The sequence below is a fragment of the Palaemon carinicauda genome, chromosome 15 (genome assembly GCF_036898095.1).
Source record: "Palaemon carinicauda isolate YSFRI2023 chromosome 15, ASM3689809v2, whole genome shotgun sequence".
In the NCBI taxonomy this organism is placed as follows: Eukaryota; Metazoa; Arthropoda; class Malacostraca; order Decapoda; family Palaemonidae; genus Palaemon; species Palaemon carinicauda.
In genome coordinates, this window is record NC_090739.1 from 8,728,075 (window position 1) to 8,734,739 (window position 6,665).

General features: G+C 33.7%; 1 pseudogene; it reads right to left on the bottom strand.

Moving 5' to 3' along the window:
* Positions 1–912: 912 nt before the first annotated feature.
* Positions 913–6,665, bottom strand: part of LOC137654826 (uncharacterized) — a 20,740-nt pseudogene continuing 14,987 nt past the window's right edge.

The window sequence follows — 6,665 nt, forward strand, 5'->3', positions numbered from 1 at the left end:
CAAATTTTTAAAATTTTAGAAATTTCAAAAAGTAAATCAGCGCGAAATGTTGATTTTAAGGTGTTCCCTTTTTAGATGTTTGGAAACTTTTTCGAAAATAAAAAGGCATAAATTGTTGCTCTATTATATTTTGAAAATTTCAATACGTAAAAAAGCATAAATTGTTGATTTTAAATTGATCCTTTTTTAAAATTCTGGAAATTTCGAAAAGTAATAAAGAGTATGAATTGTTGATTTTAAAGTGTTCCATTTTTAAGTTTCGGAAATTTTGAAAAGTAAACAAGCATGAACTGTTGATTTTAAAGTGTCTTTTTTTTTAATTTTGGAAATTTCGAAAAGTAAACCAGCATGGATTGTGATTTTTAAAGTTTTTTTTTTCTTGAAAAGTAAACAAGCACGAAATGTTGATTTTAGTGTCTTTATTTTTATTCTGGAAATTTCGAAAAGTAAATGAGCAGGATTTTTTTTTTTATTTTAAAGTGTTCCTTTTTTAAATCTTGGAAATCTTGAAAAGTAAACAAGCATGAATTGTTGATGTTAAAGTTTTTTTTTTTTTTTTTTTTTTTTAGATTTTGATAATTTCGAAAAGTAAAAAAAAAAGTATGGATTATTGATTTTAAACTGCCCTTTTTTAAATTTGGAAATTAACAAAAGTAAACGAGCAGGATTTTTTATTTTTTTTTATTTTAAAGTGTTCCTTTTTTAAGTTTGGAAATCTTGAAAAGTAAATAAGCATAACTTGTTGATTTTAAAGAAAGTTTCTCTTTAAGAATTACTCAAGAATTAAAAACCTTATGACATGATATCAGTTGAGTAGATTAGATAAAAACCACCGCTAAAGGATAGATACTTTTATGATTTAACACAGAAGCTGAATAAGGAAAATAACAAGGACCTGATCATAAACGAATTTTATTCCTGACAATGTAACCTAGAGTCCACATTTAACATAGATTATACATGGCAGCCTACCAAACGTTCAAACCAGTATCATTGAAGTAAAGGAAATCATAAATATGTTTTAAACTCAAATTCAAGAAATCTGTGAAATTCACACGCAATAGATATTCCTCTTCATTTGCAAAACTAATTGAGAATTTGTGTAAATATAGCTGCACAAAAATGCTATTTTAGATATTCTCCATTCAATTATGTTTTTTATCTAAAGATATTTGACATTCATTATTCATTACATCTCGTGTAGTTTATTTATTTCCGTATTTCTTTTCCTCACTGGGCTAGTTTCCCTGTTGGAGCCATTGGACTGATAGAATCTTGCTTTTCCAACTAGGGTTTAAGCATAGTTAGTAATGATAATAATAAATCTAATGTGTAAACCACTTTCATCGCATCATTCATTAAACCTGAAATTCTTCAAGAAGAGATAGACTCAAATAAACACCTGCATTCTATAAAAAACAACTGAGGTATTAACCTAGCTGGGCCCCACAAGGCACTAGAAGAGTTGGAAGACCCAGGCCTACATGGCTGAGGACTATGAAGCGCGAAGTAGGAGATGATGAATGGAGAAGTATTGAATTAAAAACTCAAGATAGAGACACTGGCGAAATCTAACCGAGGCCCTTTGCGTAATTAGGCGTAGGAGGAGATGATGATGATGATTGACCTAGTATTACTGAGGTATTGACCTTGATTACCGACAAGTACTTGGTGAGACAACGTCTAGGATCCAATTCTTGTAAGACGAGACTTCAGTGTAAACGCCTGGGTAGGAAGGGTCGGCGCAACCATTGCCAAAACTCACAATTCCAATCTGTTGGGATGGGTCGATAGTTAATTGCACTATAAATAACATTTTCTGCATAATTAACAAGCAAACCATATAAAGATGTTAGATGGATCCGAAGTGTGAAGTGGAAACGTTTTGTACAGGGTGTTCAGAAAGTCTCTCCGCAGTGAGTATTCGAGACCCATCTCATGAGTCGGCTATAGTTCAAAATACTGCAGAGAGACTTTTTGGACACCCTGTATTACCCTATTCTTTATTGCAATGATGAGAGAATTAACAAGCAAACTAGAAAAACGTTAGATGGATCTGAAGTGGCAACATTTTATACAGGGTGTTCAGAGAGTTTCCGCAGTGTGTAATCGAGACCTATTACTCCCTCAGCGTTGTGATCTCACGCGTAAGTCGGTTATTGTTCAAAATACTGCCAAGAGACTTTTTGAACACCCTGAATACTTTGAAATAAACGATTTTCCGTGTATTTATGATAGATAAAATAACTCACTGTGTATGAAAAATGAAATATATTTAGCTTTCGAAGGGACCATCTCCCTTCCTCTTCAACGAAGAGAGATGGTCCCTTCGAAAGCGAAATAAATTTCATTTTTCTTACATTGTGAGTTATTTTATTTGAACACCCAGTATTACCTGATCATTTATTGCAGGGCATATTCTCATTTTATGTCACTAATTACAAAGTAGATATTCTTATAAACAAATTCATGGGTTAATGAACGCATTCTATTATCAATCGGTTTTCTTCATTTAAAGATATTATTACTTACCAATGACCAAGTGTTGCCTTCACGAATCATTAGTGGGCCACCTGAGTCGCCTTGACAGGAGTCCTTTTTAGGAGAAGCTGCACAGATCTACAGGATCCAGAAAAAAGTAAAAAATAGCATATGATCTTCCATTGAGGATGAAATTAAGGGAAAGGAACTCTTTTGAGTAATGGAATGTCAAGTATTGTCAATACAAAGTGATCTTCCATTGAAGAAAGAATTAGATGAAGGCTCTTGTTAATATATTGCCAATACAAAGTTATCTGCGTACTGTTCTGAGATGTAAAGATGAGACCCAAAAAGCTTACTTGATTTGAAAAGAAATGTGATGCTTTTCCTAACTTCTCTTATTTATGTATATGTATCTGATAAGAGCAGGTTTATTTGAATTTGTATGTATATTTTATTGAGAGAGAGAGAGAGAGAGAGAGAGAGAGAGAGAGAGAGAGAGAGAGAGAGAGAGAGAGAGAGAGAGAGAGAGAGAGAGAGAGAGAGAGAGAGAGTAATTCTTTCTATTATTTTATTAATCTTCATCCAACTCTTTCGACAACATCTAATTAATGTGGGGTGGGGGAACTATCTTAGCCCTGACCACCTTCCATTTTCAAGTCAACTGGTAAACATTTTTCAAGTAAAATTTCTATCAATTGACCAAAAGGTACTGCGATTGCTGGGACTGTACATATCTGCCTACTGTATCTTTATATTTAGTCAAACTGTAAATTTTTTTTCTCTTGCCTTTTTTATCCAATTATTTATTATCCTTTTTTATCCATAAGTTAAAAGTTGTGTTCTAAAGAAATCCTCTCATCTCACCCTCCCTTTTGACAGCCATGTTGAACTTTGTCAATTTTGCCTACTACCCAGAACATATCTCGAGGCCTGCTTTGAGATCCTTCGGAATCCTTTGCAATCCTTTGCAATCCCTCATACCGAAAACAAAGTCTTTCCCTTTATCAGTATTCTGGGGACAAACAGGAGAGATAATATCTTCAGAAAGTACCATGAAATTTGTAATTGAGCTTTAGATAAAAAGTGTATTTGTTTGAAATAGAGAAGGACGATAGAGGATTAGACAGGATAAATGAGGATATTTTTTGAAGCCTATTGATGCAAAGGGTCTCGGTTAGATTTCACCAGTCGTCTCTATCTTGAGCTTTTAATTCAATACTTCTCCATTCATCATTTCCTACTTCACGCTTTATAGTCCTTAGCCATGTAGGCACACAGTTATTCTACTTATGGCCAGCTCTGTAGGAGTCAAGTTTAATTCATTGGGCTGGTAAATTTTCATCCCTTTAATAATAATAATCCTTTACAAATAATGGTATTTGTTTACAAGACCACGTTCTTCAAAGGCTACCAGGTTATGTAAAGCTATTTTTTTTCCTCTATTCCTTTTTCATAATTTAAAACAATTCCCCACTTGGGAAATAAGTTAAGATTATAAAAAAAACTATAGAATTATACAAAGAAAAAAAATCTAGCCTGGTTTACTCTCTAAACGACCGGAAACCGACATTGTCAACATATTCAACCAAACAGAAGTTCGTGATCCCAGCGTACGTTTGACATATATTCAAAATATATACAGTACTAAATTAAAAATGGAGTAATTACTCAAAAGTGTCCATAAAATATACAGCTTACAAATAGTGACACTTTTAAGTAGTTATTCCAATTTTAATTTAGTATATATTTTGAATATATATCAAATGTACGCTGGCATCACGAACTTGTGTCTGGTTGACTATGTTGACGATGTCAGTTCCCGGTCGTTTAGTGAGGAAACCAGGCTAGTTTTTTTTTTTTCTTTATAATTCTATAAGTTTTTTTTTTATAATTTTAACTTGTTTCCCATGTGGCAGATTGTTTTAAATTATCAAAAATTAATAGAGGAAAACAATAGCTTTACATAACTTGGCAGCATTTGGAGAGCGTGGTCTTGTAAACAAATACCACTATTTGTAAAGGATTATTATTATTAAAGGGATGAAAATTTATCAGCCCAGTGAATTAAAATTGACTCCTACAGAGCTGGCCAAAAGTAAAATAACTAGAAGAATTGGAAGACACAAGCCTACATGGCTGAGGACTATGAAGCGCGAAGTAGGAGATGATGAATGGAGAAGTACTGAATTAAAAAGCTGAAGATAGAGACGACTGGCGAAATCTAACCGAGGCCCTTTGCGTCAATAGGCATAGGAGGACATGATGATGGTGATGATGATGAAATATGTACGCTGAGGTTTTCAACAGAGGTTTAATGTTTTTAGAACTCACATTCGTATTTTCGACCGGGAAAACAAATTGAGCATAAGCTTTCTTGCACTTCTTATGAGGTGTCACTTTTACTCCCACTTCTAGGAGCTTATCAGAGAACTTCCCCCCTGAAATTAAGGTAATTATTATTATTATTATTATTATTATTATTATTATTATTATTATTATTAGCTCAACTATAAGCCTAATTGGAAAAGCAGGATGCATATTTTTATTATTATTATTATTATTATTATTATTATTATTATTATGATAAGCTACAACCTAGTTGGAAATGTAGGATGCTACTAGGCCAAGGGCTCCAATAGGGAAATTAACCCAGTGAGGAAAGGAGATAAAGAAATAAATAAACTATATATGAAAATTAATTAATAAAAACTTTAATATAGGCCTATCTTAAGATCAGTAACAATGGTAAAATAGACTTGTCATATAAAGTATAACCTACGAATAGAGACTTATGTCAATCTGTTCAACATAAAATAAAAACATCGCTTCAAATATGAGTTTCTGAAATTCCAACAATTAAACTGCCTTATTAGGCAGATCATATAAAGAGATAATACTTTTTACTTTTCAATATATAAAAAAATGGTTTTTCATTTTTCAAGGTAGTGTTACAGACGTCCAAAATTGCATGTTCAAAGGTCCCTCGTGAATGGCAGAGGCACGGGACAGTGACATTGCCCTATCGAGCAGGACAATGCCCTAGAGACTGACCATATATACATCTGATCAGCGCCCAAGCCCCCTAAGCCCCCTCCCCGCCCAAGTAAGGACCAAGGCTGATCGGGCAATGGATGATTACTCAGTAGATAGACCTATAGGCTCCCCAAACTCACAAGGATGGTAAGGTTGCAGCGACCAAAGAAACTAACGAGTTTGAGCGGGACTCGAACCACAGTCAGGCGTTCATCAGTCGGGACGTTACCACATCGGCCGCTACAAGAATCATCTTTTTTTTCTAATATTAGAACAAACGGAAAAAAAGTATTGAAGGGTTTTCAGGAGAACAATGTTTCTTACCATCACTCATTTTTCCCCAGCCAGCAACGTGGGCCAATTTTTTTTGGAAATTGGTACCGGTAGGAAGACAAATTGGCTTAACGTTATCTGTCCATTTCAGGTCTTCCTTCAGAACAATAATTGCAATGTCATTTGCCTGCGAATAAATTCTCTATATAAATTGATATAGATTTAAGTGAGCATTATAAAGGAACAGAATTTTAATGTCAAATAAAGAAAATAAAGTTAGTAACTTGAAGTATTTTCCGATGAAAATTGTTGACAATTTCATATATTACCTGCATATGGAAGGATGTACTGTATACAGACAAGCTCCGACACAAGTATAATATAATTACATCTTTTAGGATTTTTTTCTGGGTATTATCTCCGGCTATTGGGCTTTGTCACTTTTAATTTACTTGTTTTTGTGTATGAAAAGTAATGAGCCCAGAGCACTACCCTGAGGAACACCAGATACTACATTCTTATACTTAGTATGGTGCCCATCAACAACTACTATTTGCAATATATTTCTTAAAATATTAATAATGATGATAAGAAAAGACCCACCTACTCCAAACTGTTTGAGTTTGTAAACAAGGGCCTCAAGATTAACACTGTCAAAGGCAGCACTAGAATCAAGGCCAATCATACCCGCTCCCTGACCACAATCAATGAATTTCAACATTAGGAATTATAAGAAGGGCATCACTATGTTCCAAGACCCCTGAGAAAGCCTAACTGCAAACTAGGGGACATATGATTACCTTCAGCATACCGATTTAAACATTAATTTTATCATAAGATGTTCAAGAGCTTTAAAAAATATGGGATTTATTGAA